Source organism: Lynx canadensis, chromosome A1 (genome assembly GCF_007474595.2).
Source record: "Lynx canadensis isolate LIC74 chromosome A1, mLynCan4.pri.v2, whole genome shotgun sequence".
NCBI classification, from domain to species: domain Eukaryota; kingdom Metazoa; phylum Chordata; class Mammalia; order Carnivora; family Felidae; genus Lynx; species Lynx canadensis.
Window position 1 is genome coordinate 192,270,626 of NC_044303.2, and position 26,946 is coordinate 192,297,571.

Here is a 26,946-nt window from a genome sequence, read left to right on the forward strand (position 1 = left end):
CAATTATATTGGCCTCTTTTTGAAGATGATAGACACTTACAAATCAATCTTGAGTAGTATGATTATGCATTTCTAATACATATATGGAATAATTTTTATTATTCTAATAAAGATTGTTATAAGGACTGAAACGTCTCTTGAATTATTTTATAACACACTGTAATACCTAGGTTTCTGACTTTATTAAACTTCTTGTAATCTTCGCATTAAAGAATCATGAAATAAGGGGCGCCTGGGTGGCTCAGTTGGTTGAGTGTCCGACTTCGGCTCAGGTCATGATCTCGCGGTTTGTGAGTGCGAGCCCCGCGCCGGGCTCTGTGCTGACGGCTCAGAGCCTGGAGCCTGCTTCCGATTCTGTGTCTCCTTCTCTCTCTGCCCCTCCCCCACTTATGCTCTGTCTCTATCAAAGATAAATAAACGTAAAAAAAAAAATAAATCATGAAATAAAGATAATATACCTTATTTTCCTTTTATTTATTTATTTTTTCAACGTTTATTTATTTTTGGGACAGAGAGAGACAGAGCATGAACGGGGGAGGGGCAGAGAGAGAGGGAGACACAGAATCGGAAACAGGCTCCAAGCTCTGAGCCATCAGCCCAGAGCCCGACGCGGGGCTCGAACTCCCGGACCGCGAGATCGTGACCTGGCTGAAGTCGGACGCTTAACCGACTGCGCCACCCAGGCGCCCCCCTTATTTTCCTTTTATCTAGAAAAGATTATGAATATTCATCAGTTCTGTTTTATTTGTTCATTTGTGGGGAGGTTTTTTGGTTCCACATATAAGTGAAATCACATGGCATTTTTTTCCATCTGAGTTCTTTCACTTAGCGTAATACCATCAAGGCCGATCCATGTTGTTGCAAATAGCAAGATTTCCTCCTTTTTATGGTTAATACATATATATAAACATGTGTATATATAAATGCTATGCATGTGTGTGTATATGTGTGTGTATGTATGTGTGTGTGTATGTATGTATGTATATACATATACATATATATATATATATATATATCTCACATCCTCTTTATCCATTCATCCATCAGTGAACGTTTAGGTTCTCTTCATATCTTGGCTATTATAAACAATGCTGCTATGAACATAAGAGTGCATATATCTTCTTAAATTAGTGCTGATATATTCATATATGTATGTATGTATATATATATATATATATATATATATATATATATATATATATATCTCACATCCTCTTTATCCATTCATCCATCAGTGAACGTTTAGGTTCTCTTCATATCTTGGCTATTATAAACAATGCTGCTATGAACATAAGAGTGCATATATCTTTTTAAATTAGTGCTGATATATTCTTTGGATAAATACTCAGCAGTGGAATAGCAATGTTTTTCATTATTTTAGCCCTCCACAATTTATTTAGCCCTCCACAATTATTTTAGCTACACCAATTTACATTTCCACCAAAAGTGTCTAAGAGTTTTCTTTTCTCCACATCCTCTCCAACACTTGTTTTTTGTTTGTTTGTTTGTTTTTTTGAGAATAGCCATTCTAACAGGTGTGAAGTGATATCTCATTGTGGTTTTGATTTGCATGTACCTGATATTTAGTGATGTTGAACATCTTTTCTTGTGCCTATTAAATCTATACCTCCTTTGGGGAAATGTTTACTCAGGTCCTCTGCCTATTTAATTGGATTGTTTGTTTTTTGTTGTTGTTGAGGTGCAGGAGTTTTTTATATATTTTGGATATTAACCCTTTATCAGATACATGATTTACATAAATCTCCCATTCAGGATTGTTCTTTCATTTGGTTGATGCTTTCTTCACTATGTAGAGGCTTTTTAATTTGACATAGTCCCTTGTTTATTTGTGTTTCTCTTGCCTTTGAAGTCAGATCCAAAAAAATATCACTAAGACCAATGTCAAGAAGCTTACTACCTATATTTTCTTCTAGGAGTATTATGACTTCAGGTCTGACATGCCAGTCTTTAACTCATTTTGAGTTAATTTTGAGTTACTGAAGACTGTTTTTCCCCAATGTATATTCCTGACTCTTTTGTCATAAATCAATTGACCATAAATGTCTGGGTTTATTTCTGGGCTCTCCAGTCTGTTCCATGGATGTATGGGTCTGTTTTTATGCCAATACCACACTTTTTTGATGACTAGCTCTTAGTAGTATTCTTTGAAATCAGAAAGATGATGCCTCTAGTTTTGTTCTTTCTCAAGATCACTTTTGTGGTCCAGGGTCTTTTGTGCTTCCATATAATTACTAGAATTATCTGTTCTAGTTCTGTGAAAAACGCCTTTGGGATTTTAATAGGGACCGCATTGAATGTGTAGATTGCTTTGAGCAGTGTGAGCATTTTAACAATGTTAATTCTTCTAACCCATGAGAATGGAATATCATTCACTTTATTTGTGTCTTCTTTACCAGGGTCTTGTAGTTTTCAATTTACAGATATTTCACCTCATTCATTGAATTTATTCATAGGTATTCTATTCTTTTTTATGCAATTGTAAATTGGATTGTTTTCTTAATTTCTGATAGTTCATTATTAGTTTACAGAAATGCACGAGAGTTCTGTAAACTGATTTTGTATCCTACAACTTTACTGAAAAAAAAATGCTTTTGCTCATCCCATAGATTTTAGACTTTTGTATTTCCATTTTCAAGTCTTTTTGTGTGTCGGGGGGGTTGATTTATCTTTTGATTTCTTCACTGACCCATCAGTTTCTCAGTAGCATGTTGTTTAATCTCTACATATTTTTTATTTTTCCAGTTTTATTCCCAAAATTGATTTCTAGTTTCATATGATTGTGATTGGAAAAGATGCTAGATAGGATTTCAATCTTCTTAAATTTACTGAGACTTGTTTTATGGCCTAACGTGATCTATCCTTGAGAATGTTCCATGTGCACTAGAGAAGAATATGTATTTTCTGCTGCTTTTGGATGGAATGTTCTATCTATATCTATTAAATCCATTTGGTCTAATGTGCAATTTAAGCCCAATGTTCCCTTATTGATTTTCGTCTAGATGATCCATCCATATCCATTGATGTACAAGGGGTATTAAGTTCTCCTACTACTATTGTATTGTTCTCAATTTCTTCCTTTAGGTCTGTTAATATTTGCTTTATATATTTAGGTGCTTTTATGTTGGGTGCATAAATATACATAATTGTTTATATACTTTTATTGTATCTTTTTGTTATATTCTCTTTATCATTATGTAATGTTCTTCATTGTCTTTTATGAGAGTCTGCTTTAAGGTCTATTTTGTCTGATGTAAGTATAACTACACCAGCTTTCTTTTTCATTCCTCATTTGCATGGAGTATCTTTTTCCATCCCTTTACTGTCACTCTTAGTGTGTCCTCAGTTCTGAAGTGAGTCTCTTCAAGACACCATATAAGTGAGTTGCATTTTTTTATCCATTCAGCCACTCTATGTCTTTTGGAGAACTTAGTCCATTTACATTTAAAGTAACTATTGAGAGATATGCCATTATTGCCATTTTCTTGATTGTTTTCTGCTTATTTTCAATAGTTCCTCTCTGTTCCTTTCTTCTTCTCTTGATCACTTCCCTTCTGGTTTGGTAATTTTCTTCAGTGTTATGTTCATGTTCCTCTATAGATTTTTGCTTGTGGTTACCATGGGATTCATATATAATATTGTATATACAGAAGTGTATTTTAAGTTGATAATAACTTACATTTGAGCACATTCTAAACACTCTACATATTTATTCCCCCTGAAAATGTTGTGGTTTTGATGTCATATTTTACATCTTTTTATTTTTTAATTATTTAATTATGTTTTGTTTATTTTAATTGCTATGTTATTGTTAACTTTACTACTTTTTTTAAATTTTTAAATGTTTATTTTTAAGAGAGAGACAGAGCATGAGCAAGGGAGGGGCAGAGACAGAGGGAGACACAGAATCCTTAGCAGGGTACAGGCTCTGAGCTGTCAGCACAGAGCCTGATGTGGGGCTCGAACTCATGAACCATGAGATCATGACCTGAGCTGAAGTTGAGCATTTAACCAACTGAGCCACCCAGGCACCCTAACTTTACTACTTTTATTTTAACCTTCATATTAGCTTTATAAGTGAATAATACACTACCTTAACTACATATTTGCATTTATAGTAAGATTTTTATTTGTACATATTTTCTTGTTACTAGCCAGTGCCATTTCTTTTCAGCTTAATGAAGTCACTTTAACATTTCTTGAGGGCTGGTTTAGTGGTGATAAACTTCTTTACTTTTGCTTGACTGGAAAACTTTTTATCTCTTCTTTAATTCTGAATGATTACCTTGCTGAGTATAGTATTCTTGGGCTTTTTCCTCTCAGCACTTTCAGTATATCATACCTTTCCCTTATGCCTGCACAATTTCTGCTGAAAAATCAACTGATAGCCATATGGCAATTCCCTTGTACATAACAAGTTGTTTCTCTCCTTCTGCTTTTAATACTCTTGGTTTAAATTTTAACATTTAAGTATAATATGTCTTGGTGTAGATCTCTTTGAGTTCATGTTATTTAGAATTCTCTGTGCTTCCTGGATCTGGATGTCTGTTTTCCTACCCAGGTTAGAAAAGTTTCCAGCCATTATTTCTTCAAACAAGTTTCCTACTCCTTTCTCTTATTTTTTTTTCTGGCACCCCTATAATATAAATGTTATTCTGCTTGATGTCCTACAAGTCCCTTAAACTATCTTCACTTTTTTTTTTCTGCTCTGTGTGATTTCTACTGCCCTGTCTTCCAAGTTGCTAATCCATCCTTCTATTGCATCTCATCTCCTGCGGAAACTCTCTAGTGTATTTTTCAGTTCAATTACTGTATTCTTCAGCTCTGACTTCAGTTTGGTACTTTCTCATATGTTCTGTCTCTGTTGAAGTTTTCACTGTGTTCATCCTGTCTTCACTAAAGTTCAGTGAGCATCTTTATGACCATTACTTTGAACTCTTTATCAGGTACATTATTTATCTCCATATCATAAGGTTATTTTCTGAGTTTCTGTCTTTTTCTTTCATTTGGAACATATCACTGTGTCCTCATTTTGAGTGGCTCTCTGTGTGGGAAATCAAATATCTATGTCCTGGGTTAGGAGATTATAGGGAACTCACTGCAAAGCAGAACATTGCTTTCTGGTCTTGCTTAAAACAGCAGGCCACGTTTTGCTTAGTTAATGTATATCTAGGGGTTAGGTCCTGCCTATGCTCATAAGACCATGTTATCGAATGGAATATTTTATCCTGTCTTGTTTTTCATGCTTTATATACATTCTGACTGTCATGTAGCCCACTGATATATTGTACAATGTTTCCCTGAATGTATGCTCAATAAATATGGGAGCTTGAGAACAGCTCAGGGAGAGCTCCCTTAGCCTCCCTCTCACCTCTCTTGACTTGCGCAGAGTCTTGAGTAATCCTTTCTGCGGTCCTCAGCTTTTCTGGACAAAGCTGAAAGCCAAACCCACATCTCTGTGTTTGTTTCTATGTATTAGGCAAAACAGTTATTTCTCCCAGTCTTGAAGGAATGGACTTGTGTAGGAGATGGACCTTATCATTCAACTTTGCCCTATTCTTGTTGTTTCTCAAACCTTTGTGATTTTCTAAGTAGCCTGATTTCTTCTTTTTTTTTTTTTAATTTTTAACATTTATTTTTGAGAGAGAGAGAGAGAGAGAGAGAGAGAATGCATGCGCATGAGTAGAGGAGGGGCAGAGAGAGAGGGAGACACAGAATCCAAAGCAGGCTCCAGGCTCTGAGCTGTCAACAGAGTCCAGAGCAAAGCTCAAATTCACAAACCGCAAAATCATGACCTAAGCCTATGTAAGACATCTAACTGACTAAGCCACCCAGGTGCCCCCTGATTTGTTCTTGATAGATCCAAGTTGTTGAAGGTGTGCCAAGATGAGTCAGTATCACAAAGGAACAGATAATGCCTAGTTTAGCTGTAAGTCAGATCTGCAGGCAGAAGCTTTTAAGGCATGTAAATATATAGAGTCATAGGAGTCCACTATCATAAACCCTACTGGCCTCAGACAAGGAGATCTGAAGGTATCTCCTGAGTAACCGTTGCAAAAATCATGGCTTTAGATGTAAGCTTCTTTCTTGGAAATATCAGTGAGCTATGAAAGGCCAAGGGAGGGTACTAATGTGGTGTCTCCCTGCCCATGTTCCCTGGGGGCAACTCTGTAACCTCTGGGATTTGTGGCAAACCTGAAGCCTGTCCCTCAGGCTAAACCTCCAGGACAAGAAAATAATGAAGAAATAAAGAATGGGGGGATGTTTCAGTCTGCTATTTGTGCAGTGCCTGGAGGTGGTAGCCTGCCAAGGACTATTTCTTCAAGTGTTTCAAACCCATGGGTCCCCAGAAACACAATCTCCCCTGGCCACCAGGGCTGGGCACTCAAGGAGCATTCCTGGGGGTAGGCTGTACAAGCCCACCAGCTGTGGTGGGGCAGGCTGTGGCTATGACATTGCAGGGTGGGGTGCTCCCACCAGAGCCACAGGCTAGAAAGAGGGGGTTGAAAACCCCTTTAGGCAATAAAAGAATGCAAAAATGGCACCTACCAGCACCTCCATCCCTGGCAAGAGTCCTAACAGGTTCCTGCCTTCCAGGCAGACACTTTAAGATTAACAAATGAGTCTCCTTCTCATTTGGGCCATGTGCCTTTCAAACTATTGCTTCCGGGCTAGGTCATGGGGTGAGTGGGTCTACACAGGATGCCTTTAAGAGTAGATTTTCCATTCCCTATAATCGTATAGTTCTTCTTAAAGTAAGCCCTGCTGGTTTTCAAGGCCATCTCATCTCTCCAATGCAGTTCTCAAAGACTGGGGTGCCTGTGTGGGGCACAAACACCTCATTCTTCAGGAGCAAGCTCCATATTATGAAATCCCTCCCAAATGTGGGTCACTACACCCTGTGTGGTTTCTTCCAAGACCATGTGTCTGCTTCTCCTACCTGTCTTGATGTGGTCCTTTTGTCCTTTGTTGTAGAGGTGCTGTTCAGCTAGATTTCAGGTCATTTTCAGAGGGAACTGTTCCATATGTAGCTGTAGATTTGTTGTGTTCATGGGAGGAGGTGAGTTCAGGATCCTTCTATGCCACCATCTTGAACTCTTTGCTTTAATTCTGATACTCCAATTACTTGTATGTTAGACATTTACATTATATTCTACAATTCTTATCCTTCCTGTACCTATTATACATTCTTTTATTTCCTCTCTGTGCTTCAGTTGGACAGGTTCTGTTGAGCTGTCTACCAGATTATTGTTCCTGCATTCAACTGTCAAATACACTAAGTAATTAACTTAAGATATCATATTGTTTTGTTCTACAATGTCCATTTGATTCCTTTTATAGATGGTACTTCTGTGGTAAAAGTATCCATGTTTTTTATCCATTGCTACTCAGTTTCTCTATCTTCTTGAATACACTAATCATAGCCATTTTTAAATATTTGTCTTATAACATCAATTGTTATCACCTGTGAATATGTTCTATTGACCCTTTTTTTTTTTTTGTCCCGATATATATTTTTTGGCCAATTAGAGTTAAATGAATGTCAGGCAATGTGTTAAAAATTGTAGAGGTTCCAGATTACATTATCTTCCTCCAGAGAAAAATTGCCCTTTTTTCTGCTAGGCAGATAGAGTCAGAGTTGATCATCCTTATCCAACCAAGGAATAATCTGCTTGGAGGCTGGGCTGTAGTTTTACTAAGGCTCAATGAACCTCTGGAAGTTTACTCCCCCTAGGGTGCAGTCTTGTACGCTTCCAACTAAATAGCTAATATGATCACCAGGATCATTATCCCAATAGTTCTTGAACACTAATCTTTGTTGCTTCAATGCTGCTTCCCAGAAGCTCTTGACTTTGTTTTTGTTTTGTTTCCCTCCCCCCACCCCAGCCCTTCATTCATTTTCAGAATTTAGCAGAGGTAATAAGGAAAAAGTAGGCTGTGTTTTGAATCACTTTTTTGTTTTTAATTTTTCACTCCACTCCTTTGAGATGACTAAAATTCTGTACATTTCTTTTTATAGTAACAGCAGCCTCTACCTGGGCAGAGGCCCTATTCTCTACTTCCTTAAGCCTGGTTTTGTTGTTGTTGTTTTGTTTTTTGTTTTTTTTGAGTTTTTATTCTTTACTTCCTACCCATGGCCAAAAGTAGGGCATTTCCCCAGAGAAAAGGTATCTATCAATCATCAGCTCATATTTCCATGGTTGTTACCATCTCTGAAATTTTAGTCATTCTAGTTCTCATTAGATCAAAAATTCCCTGATGCATTTAAGCGTAACTTTTTACACGGTTATCCATATTTTCCAGTTGTTACAAACAACAGTAATATTCTACCCCCCAAGTCACTCCACCCTATCCAGAACCCTAGTCATATTTTTGTTCATTGTAAAATAAATTCCACCAGTCCCTTCAAAAGTTGTCATGGAAGACAGACAGATGGGGAAGTATTATATTAAGTAGCTGAGAAGAGCTTTGTACAGTGCAAAGGAATTTAAAATGCTACTTAGAATACTGCAAAATCACTGTATTGCAGCCTAAGCATAACGCCGCAATGAGTATGCATGTCACCAGATTTTATATAAAAGACAAAGAAGAACAAGCAATATACCTCTTATTTCCAGCAGCAAATCTTGATGCATAGCCCTGAAGGAAGAGGTGTCTTACAGCAATTCTATAATATAACAAGGAAATGACACAGTGATGTTCCATGTTGTTCATGTTTTGGGGGGTATGGATTTGCTTTTTCTTTTGGATCTATATACTTAGAAGATGACAGCAATATTTTTCCTAAAACATGTAAAATCACTTTGATATAACTGTCCTTATATGTACGAAATTCTTTAACAACCATTCCATTTGAAGTGCCTATTCTTCTATCATATTACTTAATCTTGCCATAATGGATCTCATCAGTCCCCATACTAGTATGTAAATGAAAGCCTGGAAATGTTTGCAACTTCAAAGTTTAACTTTTCCATATTCATTCATGAAAGCAGCCAATGAAAAGTAAGAATATAAAGTTATCTCTTTCTTTCTGGGACATATTCTTAACAAACATGATATCTGGGATGACCTTCCAACTTTTCAAAAGACCCAGTCTTTATTATATAATTAAAGAGTTCTTGCTAGTAACTGAAGATCAATGGTGATAGCCTCTAAAACTGGAGAATTTCAACTTAAAAACATAGGAGTAAAACATTGTTTCTAGAGTTTGGATTTTATGGGTTTGTTTCAAGTTACTGAGGCAGTCATAAGGAACATCATACCACATGTTTTGCTTCTAGAAATATGAGCCAGGTTCCTTGATGCTTATGGATTTCTGAATTTATGCAAAGTCCAAAACATATGGTACTGATGGTCATCTACTATAGCAGGAAAATCAGGAAATACTAAGAAAATTAATAGCATAAACTGAGATATAGAACCATAGACTAATTATCAAAGGCCCTAGGCTCTAGGCTTGGTTCTATCAATTACTAATTTTGTTACCTCCAGCAAATCATTTAACTTCTGTAACTCCACGACTTCTTATCTATAAAATGAGGCTTAAAAACTCCTAACATATTTTATGGGGATCATAATTGTTGTGAGGACCAAACGAGAAGGTGTTTTTTAAAATATTATACTTGAAAATGAGAAAGCACTATGCAAATGTTTAAGAATCAGTATTTGTGTAACTCTAAGAGGTATTTTTATACTATTTCAGAAAACAAACTATCTTCAGGCACTTGAAAACCTCGCCAGCTTTCATTTGCATAAAATTATTATTCTAATTACAAATTATTTTCATGTATTCATTAAAGCAGGTTCATCAGGGCATCTATTAAGCAATTCTTTATTAGCTTAATTCAAATTATGTATATGAAAGTAATAAAGCTGCATTTCTCTTTCAATAATAATTTCAAAGAGTCTCCATTAATCCAACTAACTGAAGTATTACTCTAAATTGTATGCTTTCTGATTGTGAGAGAGGAAAGCCTACATTTGTGACATAAGTTCAGTGCAAACTCCAACAGTTACTGACACTCTCTTTGGTGACAATATCTAAATATTATGGACATGCTTTATGCTTTATTCTGCAATTTCCATTTCACACTCGAGAAACAGCCTATGTTTAAAAAAAAAGAAGATTAAGTTCAAGAAACATCACTATATAATATCGAGTAACATGAAGAGACTAGAACTTACAACTCCCTGGTCTCCAGCTCATTTTACAGTCTTGATAATCCCTCAATGCCCAGCCCACCTGAATTACGGACATGAAGAGAATCAGGTAAAAAGATATTTATCTCCTTGTATTTAAATGTATCTAAATACGGAAAATAAAAGAAGCATATCTTTATGGCCTGACACCTCGTTTCTCCCCTTCCACATTCCCCCTTCCCCAAATACACCAGCATTTCTTGAGCACTCCAGGAAGCTTGCCTCTTCTGTGTCTTTGCTATTCTCTTGGCCTGGACTGCCCAATGTCCACCAAAATCCTCCCTCATCTTCGGGCTGTGAAGCCATGCCTTGACATTATTCCACTGAATGTTCGGCCTAGTAATGGTAAATTGTTCACGTACCTGCCTCTTCAACTAAAGTATAAACTCCCTAAAGACAAAAACAATGCCATATTCATCTTCCTATCGTCCATGGCACACTAGAGTTTGGCATATGCTTAAAAGGCAAGGACGTGAAAGCAAAAAATGGATGAGTGAATCAATGAATGGCTAGATGCTATAGAAGGCCAGGTGACAGACACAGTATTTTAAAGTTCTACAGATTGATACCTATATGCTAGCATATACTTGGCAGGAGAGCAAATTTAAATTATAAAAAAAAAAAAAATCTACCTAACTTATAAATCTATCCTGATGTAGAAATAATATTATCCAATCTTATCTGGTATGAATATCTTGGATATTATCACATAAAACTTGATTCAATTGTTCACATAAAACTACTGTGGATATGAACCATTAAAAAGATTTATGTTCCATCAATAATCTGTCATTTTTCATGTGTCTCCAAGTCATTTTTTATTTTCAAAAGTCTCTAGTACCTGGACCCAGGGGAAAAAGGGACCAGCAATAAAACAACAGGGCAATAACTAAACAAAGTGTTATTTAGCCATATAACTTTGAGGTAACATAAAATTACCAAAAATCATGCTTTTGAAATATCTTCCCAAGAAATGTATTAAGTGAATAAAACAGAATATTCCTTACTTTTCTGAGTAAACAGTTTTACCTATATTTCTGCCTTCATGTACGTAGATAAAAAGCTAGAAGAATACACAATATAATGTGATGCACAATATATAAGCAGTTATCTTTGGTTGGTTAGATTACAGGTGAATTTTTTTTTTAATTCAAAATATTTTCTGGACTTTCTCAATGTTATAAAAAAAAAGAGTCTTCTGTTATTACAATCAGGAAAAAAATGCCTATACATTATTTCCATTTAACGAAAGAAAACCTTCAAAGTCTCACGCAAAAAGAACGGGGCATGATTATCCCGGAAGGAGAATCCAGTGTCCCCCTACCTTACTATGTGAACCTAAAAGCCATTTGATGCTTGCAACCTCAGCCTCTTCATTTTTAAAAAGAGGTGCTTGAGTAGATGAGCGCTCACGAGCCATGAACCCATAAAACCCTGGAACTCTAAGCAAAAAGCAGATAGCCTTCAAGAGCCTCGGAAATCAGTTCCATCCTTTACAACAAGACAGGATATAAACATGAACCAAGTAAATAAGGAAACCAAAGTAGCAACTGCAAGAACCACAGAAATCCCCCAAAGACCAAATACCATCGCATTACAACACTGTCACCCAGATTCCTTACACTCACAGAATGGCCCCCTGTCTCTTGAGTTGATTCCCTGAAGGTTAATTAACTTCTTGCTGTCTGGGGTATTCTCAAGATGCTAAGGCATCATTTGGGGAGGGAATATAAAAGTTATACTAAACAATAATATGCGATTTATAGTCTGGATGTGGCACATACTGTATGGGCTTACTTTTATTTCACAGTTAATCTCGCAGCTCACAAAAGTTTTATCGGATTGGAGGCATGTGCAGTATTCCCTTTATAAAATTTTATAGTCCCTTGCTATTTTCAGGGGTTTGTTTTATAGGCACAATTTGCTGCTTTAATCTCACCCAATTGTCATGTTCTAAATCATGGTGAATAAAAATGTCTTAAAAGGAGAGCTGTGCTGAGGGTAGTACTTAATTACACTTAGTGCCTGATTTAAATGTTATCTGGGCATTGCCAAGTGCCGGGCACAGAGTAACCCAGCAGTGCAAATCTGCATAAACCGACACAAGTCATTACTGGGCCTTTAATAGCAAAAGCTCACTCGCATTCACTCAGATCACACTCTGGCAGCATTCTGATGAAGGTGGGTCCTCCCGTCTTCCATCAGGATCAGGACAAATTAAGGCAGCTAATGAACTAGCTCCAATTGCTAATGTTCTCCAAGTGGGAAAGCACGGGTTTCATCTTTGAGCCCATCACTGAACAAGGCAATTTCTGGTACATCTCTTAGAGGAGTTTCCCTAATTTTCACTCAGCCAGATGCTACTGATGAGGAATATTAGGGTGGGAAAGGAGAGTTTCACCTGAGGAAAGGCCATTCATTCTTAGGAGTCAATTATGCTTCAGCAAAATTCAAGAGTGCTTAAAACCTGCATAGCCTATTTCTTATGCATTTTCTTTTAGGTATGTGAGGGAGAAAAATGAAAGAAGAGAATCGAAGGTGTTCTATGGCATCTCCAGTTTCAGCATGCCCCCTGGACCCGGCCGCTGGCAACATCACCCCGCAGTCCCTTTAATGAAATACTCCTTCCTTATTCCTTCTACCTGGTGTCTCACACTTCCTTTGCCGGAACCAAATACACCAACTAATTTCTGCGCCATAGTGATTGTTTCAGAAAGGGGCTTGTGAGCCGAGGCAAACCGATCCAAAGCCTCCTGAAGACTCTATGCAGGAGAGATGTTCTCTGGCTGCTTAGGTGGCTACGTTGGGAGTGAGCGAGTCTGGGGCTGTCTGTCTGGGAGCACTGCCAAACAGAGGGACAGAGCTCACAAAAAAGGTGAAAGGGTCTAGGTCTAGCCGTGCCTAACGAAACATCACCCAGGCTTTTGGGAGTCAAGCCCATAATCCTCATTTTGCCTTAAGCTAGGGGGACTTCAGTTTCTGACATTTGCGACAGAATGAGTCCAGACTAAAAAGAGACATTATTGCAAGTGGAACAAAGTGTTTTCTTCAGAAGAGCAGCACTATCCGTCCTCCTTTTTCTTTATTGAACATTTCCTAAGTAGTACACGTATAGAGAAAGAGAGAAAATATGATCACATACTCCAAACAGATGTTGTCATCAATGACAAATATTGCTTTCACATCCCCCAAGGTAACATCAGCTAACTCCCAAAGGGCCAGTCCAGCACATAAATGGAAAAGTATATGGGAAGCACTAAATAAATGGAAACTAGCAGCAATCATAGTAATATCTGGAACACTCAGGTTATTTATACTGAGAAAGGCTTAATTTATAGCTCTATTGATCTTACGGTGGAACTTATCTTGCTATTTATAGATAAATATACTAAAGACTATGAGGATGTTTTTAAAGAGACTGGTGAAGTCGGTCTGAGTTTTCTTATGCCTTTGTGTGCATTTTACCACATATGTACACATGCAGAATAAGGTATAATGGTTTATGAGTTTTAAAACCTACATTCATGGTATCACAGTATATCCTTTTACAACTTCCCTCGGTTGGCCTGAATTAATTTTTTTTAATTTGTCCCTGTATACAAATAAATCATATATATATATGATATATATGATATATATATGATTTATATTTATAAATTATATATGATTTATATACATAAATATATATTTCACTTCAAGATTTCTTAGGCATTTTATTATACAAATAAATCACAATTTATCAGTTTCTCTATAATGGCCTGTTAGGCGTTTTCGTTCATCAATCATTCATTAGAACAAACAGTATTATGATGAATACCCCAGTAATACACACATCCCTTATATGCAAACTGTGTGAGAATTTCTCTGAAGCATATAGCCAGAAGTGGATATAGGAGCCATATACAACTTCAAATTCATTATGTCATAACAGATTGGTCTACAAACTGGACAGACCCATTTTATATTCCCACCAGCAATTTGAATATCCTGACAATTGAGAAAAATAGAATCCTATGTGAATAAATAAAAAGAAAATAAATTCATGTGAAAAATCTCACAACAGTGAAAGAATTAGGAATACCTGACTTAAAAGCACTATATATAACCTGACCCATTTCATCCCGCTTTCTTGTTAATAGCTGATATTTGTGTATATCTTTATAATTTTCAAACCACTTTTACATACGACTTTTTTGTAGATGCTAGAGATAAGGGATCAGGAAAAAGGAAAAAAAAACATAAATAAAAAATGGGCTCTAACATTTTATTTTATAGCCAGGATCAACATTGCCCCACAAATATACCGTCACATCATGTTCCTAGCCCAGATTACCACACCACCTCCACCTCCTCCACCTCCTCCTTCGTTTTTTTTTTTTTAGTGTTTATTTATTTTAGACAAAGAGAGCAGGGGAGGGACAGAGAGAGAGAGAGAGGGAGACACAGAATCCGAAACAGGCTCCAGGCTCTGAGCTGTCAGTACAGAGCCCAACATGGGGCTCAAACTCGCAAACGGCAAGATAGTGACCTGAGCCAAAGTTGGAACCGACGGAGCTACCCAGGCACCACAACCACAACCACCTTCTAACTGGTCTCTCCCAGCTACAGCCAGTGGTCCTTCTCATCCAGTTGGATCATGACTCTCCTCTGCTTCAAACACCTAACTACCCACTCAATCCAAATCCTTTTAACATTGCTGGATACTGTCTGCCTGCCACATTTACCTGCCTAGCATCACCTCTTGCCCTGACCCTGAAACTCTCCTCACTCCAACATTACTCAATAGCTATTAGTTCTGCTTTTTCCTCACAGGTCTTCAGACCTGCCTGGAAATCTCTCCTGTCCACTTCTATCTACTTGCTCCAGGCTAACTTCTATTCCCTCTTTGAGTTTACAGCTTAGCTAGGACTCCTTCCAGAAAACCTACTACAACTTCCCAAATCTGGAAAGGGGGGGGGGTGTCAAAGGCACACAGGGCACTCTGCTCCAGCAAGCCTGGCACCTAGTCCTTACAAGAGCACACTTGCCTCATCTGTATATTTCTCCCCACTGGACTGGGAGCCTTTCTAGAGCAGGAACCCAGGCTGGTTAACTCACCACTATTATACTCATGATAGCCTGGGCCAGAGAGGAGACATCAGGAGAAAGCAAGACCAAACAAAGTTGCTAACTCGATTTTATCTCTTTTGTGTTCTACTTTTCTTGTTTCTTCGGTTTGTCATACATATAGCTGCAGATTATTCCTGTTGCTTTGTTGCTATCATACATTGTATTCAAAATAATTCACACTCTTCATTTCCACACAGGGGATAGAATGTTTTAGCCTAGCTTTCCTGGTATTTGACGTCTGGAGAGGGAGATGCTTGATATTGTTGCAATGTTATTTTCAGCATGAATTAATTCTAGACTGAACAAGTGTTGTTATTAATCTGGGGCAATTAATCAGTCCTATTCTAGGTTGCTTGGTTTTATCATGTGCTACTGGTTTCCACTGTGACAAATACAGAATGCTTTCAGTGACTATGCTTTTAGACTCCATGAAAAAAAAAATCCCTTCTAGATCCTTTTTTCTCACTTAGTGTTTAAATTTTTATTGGTTTCAGGAGAATTTAGAATTCATCACTTACATATAACACCCAATGCTCATGCTGAAAAGTGCCCTCCTTAATGCCCATCACCCATTTAGCCCATCTCCCCACCTACCTCCCCTCCAGCAACCCTGTTTGTTCTTTGTATTTAAGACTCTCCTAGGGTTTGTGTCCCTCTCTGTTTTCATCTTATTTTGCCTTCCTTTCCCCTATGTTTATCTGTTTTGTTTTTTAAGTTCCTCATATGAATGAAATCGTATGGTATTTGTCATTCTCTGACTGACTTATTTCGCTTAGCATAATACCCTCTAGTTCCATCTGTGTTGTTGCAAATCGCAAGATTTCATTTTTTGTTAGAGCTGAGTAATATTACAGTGGTGCGTGCATGCATGCGTGTACATCACATCTTCTTTACCCACTTGTCAGTCAATAGACATTTGGGCTCCTTCCATACTCCGGCTAGTGCTGCTATAAACATTGTTAGAGTGCATGTGCCCCCTTCATATCAGCATTTTTGTATGCTTTCGATAAATACCTAATAGTACAAATGCTGGGCTAGAGGGAAGTTCTATTTTTAATTTTTTGAGGAACCTCCATACCGTTGGCCAGAGTGGCTGTATGAGTGTGCATTCCCACCAATGGTGCAAAAGGGATCCCCTTTCTCTGCATCCTTGCCAACATCTGTTGTTTCCTGAGCCATCAATTTTAGCCATTCTGATAGTTTTGAGGTGGCATCTCATTGTGTTGTTTTTTTTTTAAGTTTATGTATTTCTTTTGAGAGAGAGAGAGAAAGCAGGGGAGGGAACAGAGAGGAAGGGACAGAGAGGATCCCAAGCAGGCTCCATGCTGTCAGCTCAGAGCCTCAGGGCCCTGTCAGCTCAGGGCTTAATCTCCTGAACCACAAGATCATGACCTGAGCCAAAATCAACAGCTGAATGCTTAACCAACTGAGCCACCCAGGCACCCCTCTCATTGTGGTTTTGATTTGCATTTCTTTGATTGCATTTCTTAACTTTTAAAGATATAGAAATTCTGTAATTGGCCAAACCAGTCACCAAGCAGCTAGATTTCCTGTCCTAAACAGCAACACCAAAGGTCACTGGAATCAGGAATATGACTGTAGTATCACTTAAGAGCTCAATATTCATTTATGAATCCATATAAACTGCCCTTCAACTTTTTTTATAGTTTAGCTCCATATCACTTTAAAATGTTTAAAATGTTGACATTTCTTTCATTTGTCCTTGCCCGCCTCTTCAAGCTTTCACAGGATAGGAAGTGGTGTTTTCAATTTCCCACCAAGAGCATTCGCACTGATAGAAGTTCCCTTCCACTCATACCAGCACTTCCAGACATGATTCACATACACTGTATCATTTCATCTTCAGAACATCTCACAAGAGCAGATGCCCATCTTTGAATTTTCAGATGACAGACCTGAGGCTCGGACACGTCAAGTTCTCTCCCTTTCCAACCCCCTTCTTGCCGCCCTCCCTCTGTCTCTCCTTTGCTGTCTACTCCTTCTAACTCTGGGATCAATCCTGTGATTTTAGACAATTATTACTTATATGGAGCTGGAATCTATTTCCCTGTGTACTGTTTTTCCAAAAAATAAAAAAAATGAGACTTTAGGCTTTATTTTATCCCTTAGAACATTCAGGAGCAAGACCCTCTTGTGCACAAGAGCTCTTGCCATGCAAGAGATCCACACTCACCTCAGTCAGTTGCTAAAATTACTACTAATAACGAACTAGTCTCTGCTTGTTTAACTTACTGTCTCCCTAAATGAGCTTTAGCAGTGGTTTTTCAAACGTTCTGTGGCAGGCAAACCCTTTGTAGAAAACGAAACCCAAATGCACATTAAGAAAAAAAAAAAAAAGATAAAATGCTATGGTTCTGACTGAAACGAATGTGAAACACCTGGAGTTCATCTCTAAGACCCCTCCCTCTCCATCCACTTAGCCCTTCCTTCCCGTGAGACCTCCATTTCAAGTAACCAACAAGGAATCTCTGGGCTTCATGGTATGTGGGTACAAGCCACTAACTACTAATACTCTTTTCATCTTTCTCTAGGCAGATGTGGTGGACTGAGTCTAATGATCAAGTAATCTAAGGAATACAAACATTTAGGATAATTCACCGAAAATATCTATTAGTTTATCAGTCAGCTTATAACCTATCTGGACATCAACAAACTAACAAACACTCGAAAGAGCCATTTATTGCCATGTTCTTTCATTGGAGGGTTTGTTGGGCTCTATGATGGATGAAAATTACCAAAGAACCTGAGATAAAAAGACCCGTATGACTCCATGACCTATTTATCAGGAAGGTCTCAAAAACAAAAACAAAAACAAACAAAAAAAAAAAAAACAGAGAGAGGAGAGATTTCTCTTTTGAGAGGTTCCTAAAACTTAAGAATAGGATTTCTCTGAGTCTCAGATTCCTCATCTCTAACACGATCAAGCTAGATGATGAATAGGGCCATTTCTACAACTAACAGTTCATCATTTAATCAAATTGAAAGTTAGACTTTACCTCTCAAGGAAGCTGAATACACAATAAAAGCTGAAGTCATTCCATGATTTTATTTTAAATATACAGACAGGGTTGCCTGGGTGGCTCAGTCAGTTAAGCATGGGACTTTGGCTCGGGTCATGATCTCACAGTTCGTGAGCTCAAGCCCCACCTCAGGCTCCCTGCTGTCAGCATGGAGCCCACTTCAGATCCTCTGTTCTCCTCTCTCTCTGCCCCTCCCATCCTCTCTCTCTCTCTCTCTCTCTCTCTCTCTCTCTCTCTCTCTCAAAAATAAATAAGTAAATAAATAGACAGACAAGCCAGAAGTATGTGAACCTTAATACTCAAACTATAGCGCTGGTCAGAAGAATGGCCAAGTCAGTACTGTGTTAACTCTAGGTGCCTGAGAAAGTCTGTGAAACACTTTGATAAGTCTGATGATTTCACATACTGTTATCTTGATCCAAGTCCTTTGGGGTCTTTTATTCTCTTCAAATGTGGGGGCAAAAAATATTTCATAGTTCCTCGTGAACACAAGTTTGAGAATCACTGCTATACATCAATGTTAACCATTTACTGTGAATTCATACTGAAATGTGCATTTCTAGAAATCACGTTTTCACCTTTGCACCTAGTGGAACCACATGTCACCTCCCACCATTACGGAACGCAACCTCGTCTGAGGCGGGAGTGCTCTCCTCCATTCAAATGACGCTGTACCTCATTCCCCAAAGGAGTAGCAAGACAAGTAATTGTCAACAATCATTGTAAAGGCACCAGATGGAAATTCATGGGAAAAATAAGTACATTTATAGTGCAGTGGGGGATTTCAAATTTTCCTTTCAAATAGAGCCAATTAAGATACAGGAATTCTGACAGAAGTTCCACTCCAGAGGAAGAAAAATAATGCACTATCCATGTCACTATTTTAACTGGCTCCACAAAGAGAGCATTTTCTAACCATTTGAAATCAAATCCTGCCAGGATTCATAAAATGTACTCAGTTGCGTAGACCACACAATATGACTCTGAATGCCACAACGCTTCCCAAGTGTCTTTTCAGAAAGTGACACTATCAAGTTGTTCAGGGGAAGGACCTAAGTGTCACACAATCAGATAACCCTTCATGCCGTAATCAAACAGAGAAACCAGGAATCCAGAATTTATCTATACTGTTGCTGTGCATCTAGAAAAAAAGTGAATGTAATGACCCAAATCTACTAAGAGATTATCTATATTTTATTTCAGGGTCTGAATCCCTGCAAATCTAAGAGTAGCATTTTTTTTTCCAGTGAATTAATGTATTCCCTTTAAAAATGCTTAAAAACTGCCCCAAAACACATGAATACAAAATTCACAAAAGGGAAAACAGGAGTGCCCGCTACCTATGAGAAAGTACTCAGGCTTACCCTTAATCAGAAAAGTGCATACTAAAATAATTAATATAGGGACACCTGTGTGGCTCAGTCAGTTTAGCATTTGGCTTCGGCCATGATTTCATGGTTTATGAGTTTGAGCCCTACAACAGTCTCTCTGCTGTCAGCATGGAGCCTGCTTTGGATCCTCTGTCCCCCTGTCTCTCTCTGCCCCTCCCCCACTCACTCTCTCTCTCTCTCTCTCTCTCTCTCTCTCTCTCTCTCTCTAATAAATGCAAAACTTAAAAAAATTTAAAAATCATGAATATGATATCCCTTCATACCCACTATAGAGGCAAATATGGAAAATAAGATCATACCAAGCATTGGCAAGGATGTGAGAGGACAAGCACTGATTTGGAGATTGTAAATTGGAACAGCTATATCCAAAGTCAATCTGGTCATTTCTAGATAAATTAAGTATGAATATTCACTATGGGTCAGAAGTCTCATATTTAAATATCTGGACCATAGAATATCTCACATTGATTCCTAAGAGGCTTATAAGGGGACATATACAAGGATACTCAACAAAGGCAGCACTTCTGTGGCAACAGTGATCTGGAGACAAGCTAGAGGTCTATCAGTAAGCAAGTGGATAACTGAAGCTGTGGAAAACTTTGTATAGAATATAATTCAGAAACAACACACTCGGTTTCTAACAATAAGTTGGACAGACATCAAAAACATGGCTGAGTTGAAAAAAAGAAACACAAAACAAGATAAATAATAGCACATGATTTTTATGTAAATTAAAAGCCTACAGCCTCCAAAGCAGTATCATGCATTTCATAAGAATACCTGTAAATGTAGAGATTCATAGAATCTTCAGGAGGAAGAGAATAAGCCTGGGGTTTGGAGCTGAAAGGAAATAACATACTAACACAAGTGACAGGAGTTGTTGGGCCCAGTAACGGAAATTCACTATGTGTTGAGGCGTGTTATAAGCTCACATTTCTGCAACCAAGATTCAAAAGGAGGAAACAAAAAAATAATAATAATAAAAAGTTTCTTCTATGCCGCTGATTGTTTCACTTAAATTAATCGTTCCTACTTACAAAATACCGTAGTCAACAATAAGAGTAAAACAAAAAATTCAGAGCATCAAATCCTCATTGAGTAACTTCTATGCATAGGACACTAGTAGAAAGGCACTGACAAACTAGCCCACAGGCAATCGTCAGTTGTGTACTCACCGTGTACGAGATACCAGACTGGACAAAGGATTAAAATATGAACCCACTCCTCAAGTTCTGTCACTTTGGTTTCACTGGGTTTTAAAAATTTCAGAAATCTACGCGGAGATTATAAAATGGTGAAAGGACACATACATTACAGTAGAGATCAAGAAAGCTTATTCAAACTAAGCTTGCCATACAACTTTTCCCAGCACAGCTCAATTCATTTTAAGAGCTCCTCTTTTGGAACTACCTTCAAAGTCTCTGGCACTTTATTTTGGAAATCCTCAATGATGGCAAAGCTTATATTCGAAAGATGGAGTTCATGTTTTGGTAAGTATTGCCAAGCCATAAAATAACAACTTCTATGAGCACAGTTCTTTAGGCTTTATAGAGTATTCTCATAAACTCTATTTTGGCAATGTGTTTCACAATCAGACAGAGAAAAAAAAATAATGATCAAGTAGGGATACTTGATAGAGACTTGGTAATAAAACAGTGAAAATGATTTCTTAATATGCCATGAAATGGCTCTACAGGCAAAGGCAAAAGCAAAATTGTTCCAAATTCATTTTAAACAATAGCTGCAACAGCCTAAAAATAAATGTAAAGACCTAACATCTAAGGTAACAAGATTAGACACTTAGGCTCTGGTATTTCTGTGTTAACTTCATTATATTTGAAAACTCAAGAGTGTTCACACAACTGCTAGATCTAATAACACTGCTGCGTAGAGCAAAAAGTGGCAAAGCTTGAGGGTCTCGGTTATATTCTTTTCTAATTATAGTAAGTTCTTCTATAATGCTTATTCTGCTTCTGCAGATGTGTTGTAATGTAATTGATACGTTAGAAAACAATTTGCATGTAACACAAGTTTTGCATTTGCATAGGCACAATTTTGTCCACCAGAAACACTATACTAGGTAAACACAGAAACTCCATCCAGGTGAACGCAACCATACAAGAAGACACAAAAGGCACGCATCTCAAATATCTAATAGCAACTAGTTCACTGTGTGCATTATCCCACAATGCTGTGTTTCACTGTTCTTTGGTAACTGTGAACTTGCCTGTATGAAAAAACACTCTTTCAATGTCCTATTTATGTCAAAGTATCCAGATTCAAAAATGCCACAAAGTATATGCAGAAGGTAATTCTTAAATCTTGAGAAAAAACTTGAAATAAGAATTTTGAGGCATCTGGGTGGCTCAGCCCATTAAATGTCCAACTTTAGCTCAGGTCACGATCTTACAGTTCATAGGTTCGAGCCCCACATCAGGCTCTGTGCTGACAATTCAGAGCCTGGAGCCTGCTTCGGATTCTGGGTCTGCCTCTCTCTCTGCCCCTTCCCTACTCTCTCTCTCTCTCTCCCCCCCCCTCCCTCCCTCAAAAAGAAATAAACATTACTTTTTTTTTTTTAAACTCGAAATAATAATTTTGAAAGCAAGAGAACATGTTGCTCTCCTGAGTAATGGGCATGAAGAAATCAGGATTGCAGACCATCAGAATCAATGTGGCGGGGTGGGGGGGAGGGTGGGAAACTCTACAGATAGAACAATTCAACTGTTGTGAATTCATAAGGACACAGAAGTAGATGAAGAGAATATTGAGCAAATACAGCAAATAACAAACAGAAAAAAAAAATCAGAAACAACCCTTTTCATGAACAAAGAGAAAGCACCATCTATCTAAGAAGACCTTAAGCTAAAACAGAAATTGCCAAATCCAGCACAAATGGCTCATTTTAGTGCTAGTAGTGGTGGCCTCAAACATCTCTACAAATTTCCAAAACTGTCAGCTGTTGGGTGAAGCCACAAGTGAAGACAAAAACGCTGTAAAAATTTGTAGCAGTGCTACCAAAATTAATTACAGAATAAAGCTATCCATCGGATCAAATTTTCGATCTGATGAAACAAGTTATCAGTTATAAACATATGCCTCTAAGGCCCTAGTCTCAACAGCAGAAAAATATGCTCTAGGATGTAAGGCTGTAAAATATAGCAAATGTGTATTACCCTCCTTAAACCACTTCACAATAACTCATCAGGAGGAACCCATTCGTTGCCCATCTTCAAAAGCAAATTCCAGACCTTTTTCAAGATAAAGTGCCATATTTACTGAAGTATCTGTGGACGTGGCTGTGCTGCCGTTTTTGTTATGTTTCTACCCTTTGCTTGTGATGCCCCAACCCCATTTTTACCATAAGCCCATGACTTTTATTGTTTAAATTTGCATAGTGTGGTTATTGTGAGTTCATATTGTTCTGTATTTCATATTATTGCATAACTGCCTGTATGTGACCCCCTATGTCACCATGCAGGGAATACCTGTTAATTTGATCTACTGAATAAATCTGCCATTCAAAAAACTGTCACTTCCCCAATATCAGGCATGAAATTTGATTTCTCCACAGTAGAAAGAGACACGTGACCCTGTCCAGCCAACCCGAGTACCTTGAACCCTGGGCCATCATCATATTTGAACATGAGGTCCAAATAGAGCCAAATGGAGTCCTCCTAAAGAACTATGTTTCCTGGAGCTACCAGAAAAGAACTGTCCTTATTTCTTCTGGGTCTCTAACAGTAAGAAAAACAAAAACATCTCACTGCCTAGCAGCCATCTTTGTAACTAGGAATGAAGAATAAATCCAACACAGAGTTTTAATAACATCATAGAAATTTCCGGATCTAATTTAGAAGCTAGTTTATATGCAGAGATTTTTTTTTTTTTTTTAGCAACCTGAGCCAATATGTACCTAAAAGTTTTAGCTATTTTAAAAAGAGTTTCTGTTACTGGGAAACCAAAAGTGCATTGATTAATATATGCTGCTCAGAGAAGCCTTTTGCGATGCCACAGATCCGACACTCCCCTATTATCTGTTCTACAAAACACTCTACTTCTCTTGTGGAGGAGTCATGGCACAGGTAATGGTGCTGGATTCCCCAGAGCAACATAAATTCCTCGAGGGTAGAGATTTTTGTCTGTTTACCACAATTTCCCAAGACCTCGCCCAGCATTAGCGCCTCATGAAGTTTCAGTGAATGTCTGTTTAACAAATGAAGACTGAATGAGTGAACACTGGACCACTCAGAGCCTGTTTGCTCATCTCTAAAATAAAAAAGCAGGTGATTGTTGCCTGCCTTTTTTTTAATGGGGATCTCAATCTAATGTATGTGAAAGTGCTGTGTTAGCTATGAAGCAATAATTGTTATTCATTCAGCATATACTTTGGTGCCCTAGTAAAGAGGAACATAATGGAGTTGATAAAAGCATGGGTGCAGAAGTCAGAGTGGACTGGAATAGTAGCACTGTATCTTAGTAGCTGTCTAATTTGAAACAAGTTATATATCTTCTCTGAGCCTGTCTCAGGGTTTTGTGAGCATTAAAAAAGTTAACACATTCAAAGCACCTTAATTATATTTTAGGTATGCTATGTGCTCTATCAGATACACTGATAAAGCAAAAAAGGATTCTGTCCCCAAGAAGCTTACAGTCTAGGGGCGCCGGGGTGGCTCAGTTGGTTAAGCATCCGACTTCGGTTCAGGTCATGATCTCACAGTTCGCAAGTTTGAGCCCTGCGTCAGGCTCTGTGCCAACAGCTCAGAGCCTGGAGCCTGTTTCAGATTCTGTGTCTCCCTCTCTCTCTGCCCCATCCCCACTCATGCTCTGTCTCTGTCTTAAAAATAAATAAAATATTAAAAAATTAAAAAAAAAAAAGAATCTTACAGTCTAGTAAGAAGACAAATCATGGGGGCGCCTAGGTGGCTCAGTCGGTTAAGCGTCCGACTTCGGCTCAGGTCATGATCTCGTGGTCCGTGAGTTTGAGCCCCGCGTCGGGCTCTGTGCTGACAGCTCAGAGCCTGGAGCCTGTTTCAGATTCTGTGTCTCCCTCTCTCTCTCTGCCCCTCCCCTGTTCATGCTCTGTCTCAAAAATAAATAAATGTTAAAAAAAAAAATTAAAAAAAAAAAGAAGACAAATCATGTATATAAACAACTTGAACATAAGAAAAAGTGGGTGCCCTAAAAGAGCTATGAAGTGCTATAAGACGTCACAGAGGATCATGAGAAGTCAATCATGCCAGTTTTTTCTTCTGCCTTTTTTAATGTATTACCTTTAAAAAATTATTATTATAGGGGCGCCTGAGTGGCTCAGACTTCAGCTCAGGTCATGATCTCACAGTCTGTGAGTTCGAGCCCCGCATCGGGCTCTGTGCTGACAGCGCAGAGCCTGGAGCTTGCTTCAGATTCTGTGTCTCCCTCTCTCACTGCCCCTCCCACACTCATGCGCTGTCTCTCTCCCTATCTCAAAAATAAACAAACAGGATAGAAGGAACATACTTAAAGATCATAAAAGCCATTTATGAAAAGCCCACAGCTAACATCATCCTCAACGGGGAAAAACTGAGAGCTTTTTCCCTGAGATCAGGAACACGACAGGGATGCCCACTCTCACCGCTGTTGTTTAACATAGCGCTAGAAGTTCTAGCATCATCAATCAGACAACAAAAGGACATCAAAGGCATCAAAATTGGCAAAGATAAAGTCAAGCTTTCGCTTTTTGCAGATGACATGATATTATACATGGAAAATCCGATAGACTCCACCAAAAGTCTGCTAGAACTGATACGTGAATTTAGCAAAGTTGCAGGATACAAAATCAATGTACAGAAATCAGTTGCATTCTTATACACTAACAATGAAGCAACAGAAAGACAAATAAAGAAACTGATCCCATTCACAATTGCACCAAGAAGCATAAAATACCTAGGAATAAATCTAACCAAAGATGTAAAGGATCTGTATGCTGAAAACTATAGAAAGCTTATGAAGGTAATTGCAGAAGATTTAAAGAAATGGAAAGACATTCCCTGCTCATGGATTGGAAGAATAAATATTGTCAAAATGTCAATACTACCCAAAGCTATCTACACATTCAATGCAATCCCAATCAAAATGGCACCAGCATTCTTCTCGAAACTAGAACAAGCAATCCTAAAATTCATATGGAACCACAAAAGTCCCGAATAGCCAAAGTAATTTTGAAGAAGAAGACCAAAGCAGGAGGCATCACAATCCCAGACTTTAGCCTCTACTACAAAGCTGTAATCATCAAGACAGCATGGTATTGGCACAAAAACAGACACATAGACCAATGGAATAGAATAGAAACCCCAGAACTAGATCCACAAACGTATGGCCAACTCATCTTTGACAAAGCAGGAAAGAACATCCAATGGAAAAAAGACAGTCTCTTTAACAAATGGTGCTGGGAGAACTGGACAGCAACATGCAGAAGGTTGAAACTAGACCACTTTCTCACACCATTCACAAAAATAAACTCAAAATGGATAAAGGACCTGAATGTAAGACAGGAAACCATCAAAACCTTAGAGGAGAAAGCAGGAAAAGACCTCTCTGACATCAGCTGTAGCAATCTCTTACTTGACACATCCCCAAAGGCAAGGGAATTAAAAGCAAAAGTGAATTACTGGGACCTTATGAAGATAAAAAGCTTCTGCACAGCAAAGGAAACAACAAAACTAAAAGGCAACCAACGGAATGGGAAAAGATATTTGCAAATGACATATCGGACAAAGGGCTAGTATCCAAAATCTATAAAGAGCTCACCAAACTCCACACCCGAAAAACAAATAACCCAGTGAAGAAATGGGCAGAAAACATGAATAGACACTTCTCTAAAGAAGACATCCAGATGGCCAACAGGCACATGAAAAGATGTTCAGCGTCGCTCCTTATCAGGGAAATACAAATCAAAACCACACTCAGGTATCACCTCACGCCAGTCAGAGTGGCCAAAATGAACAAATCAGGAGACTATAGATGCTGGAGAGGATGTGGAGAAACGGGAACCCTCTTGCACTGTTGGTGGGAATGCAAATTGGTGCAGCCGCTCTGGAAAGCAGTGTGGAGGTTCTTCAGAAAATTAAAAATAGACTTACCCTATGACCCAGCAATAGCACTCACTGCTAGGAATTTATCCAAGGGATACAGGAGTACTGATGCATAGG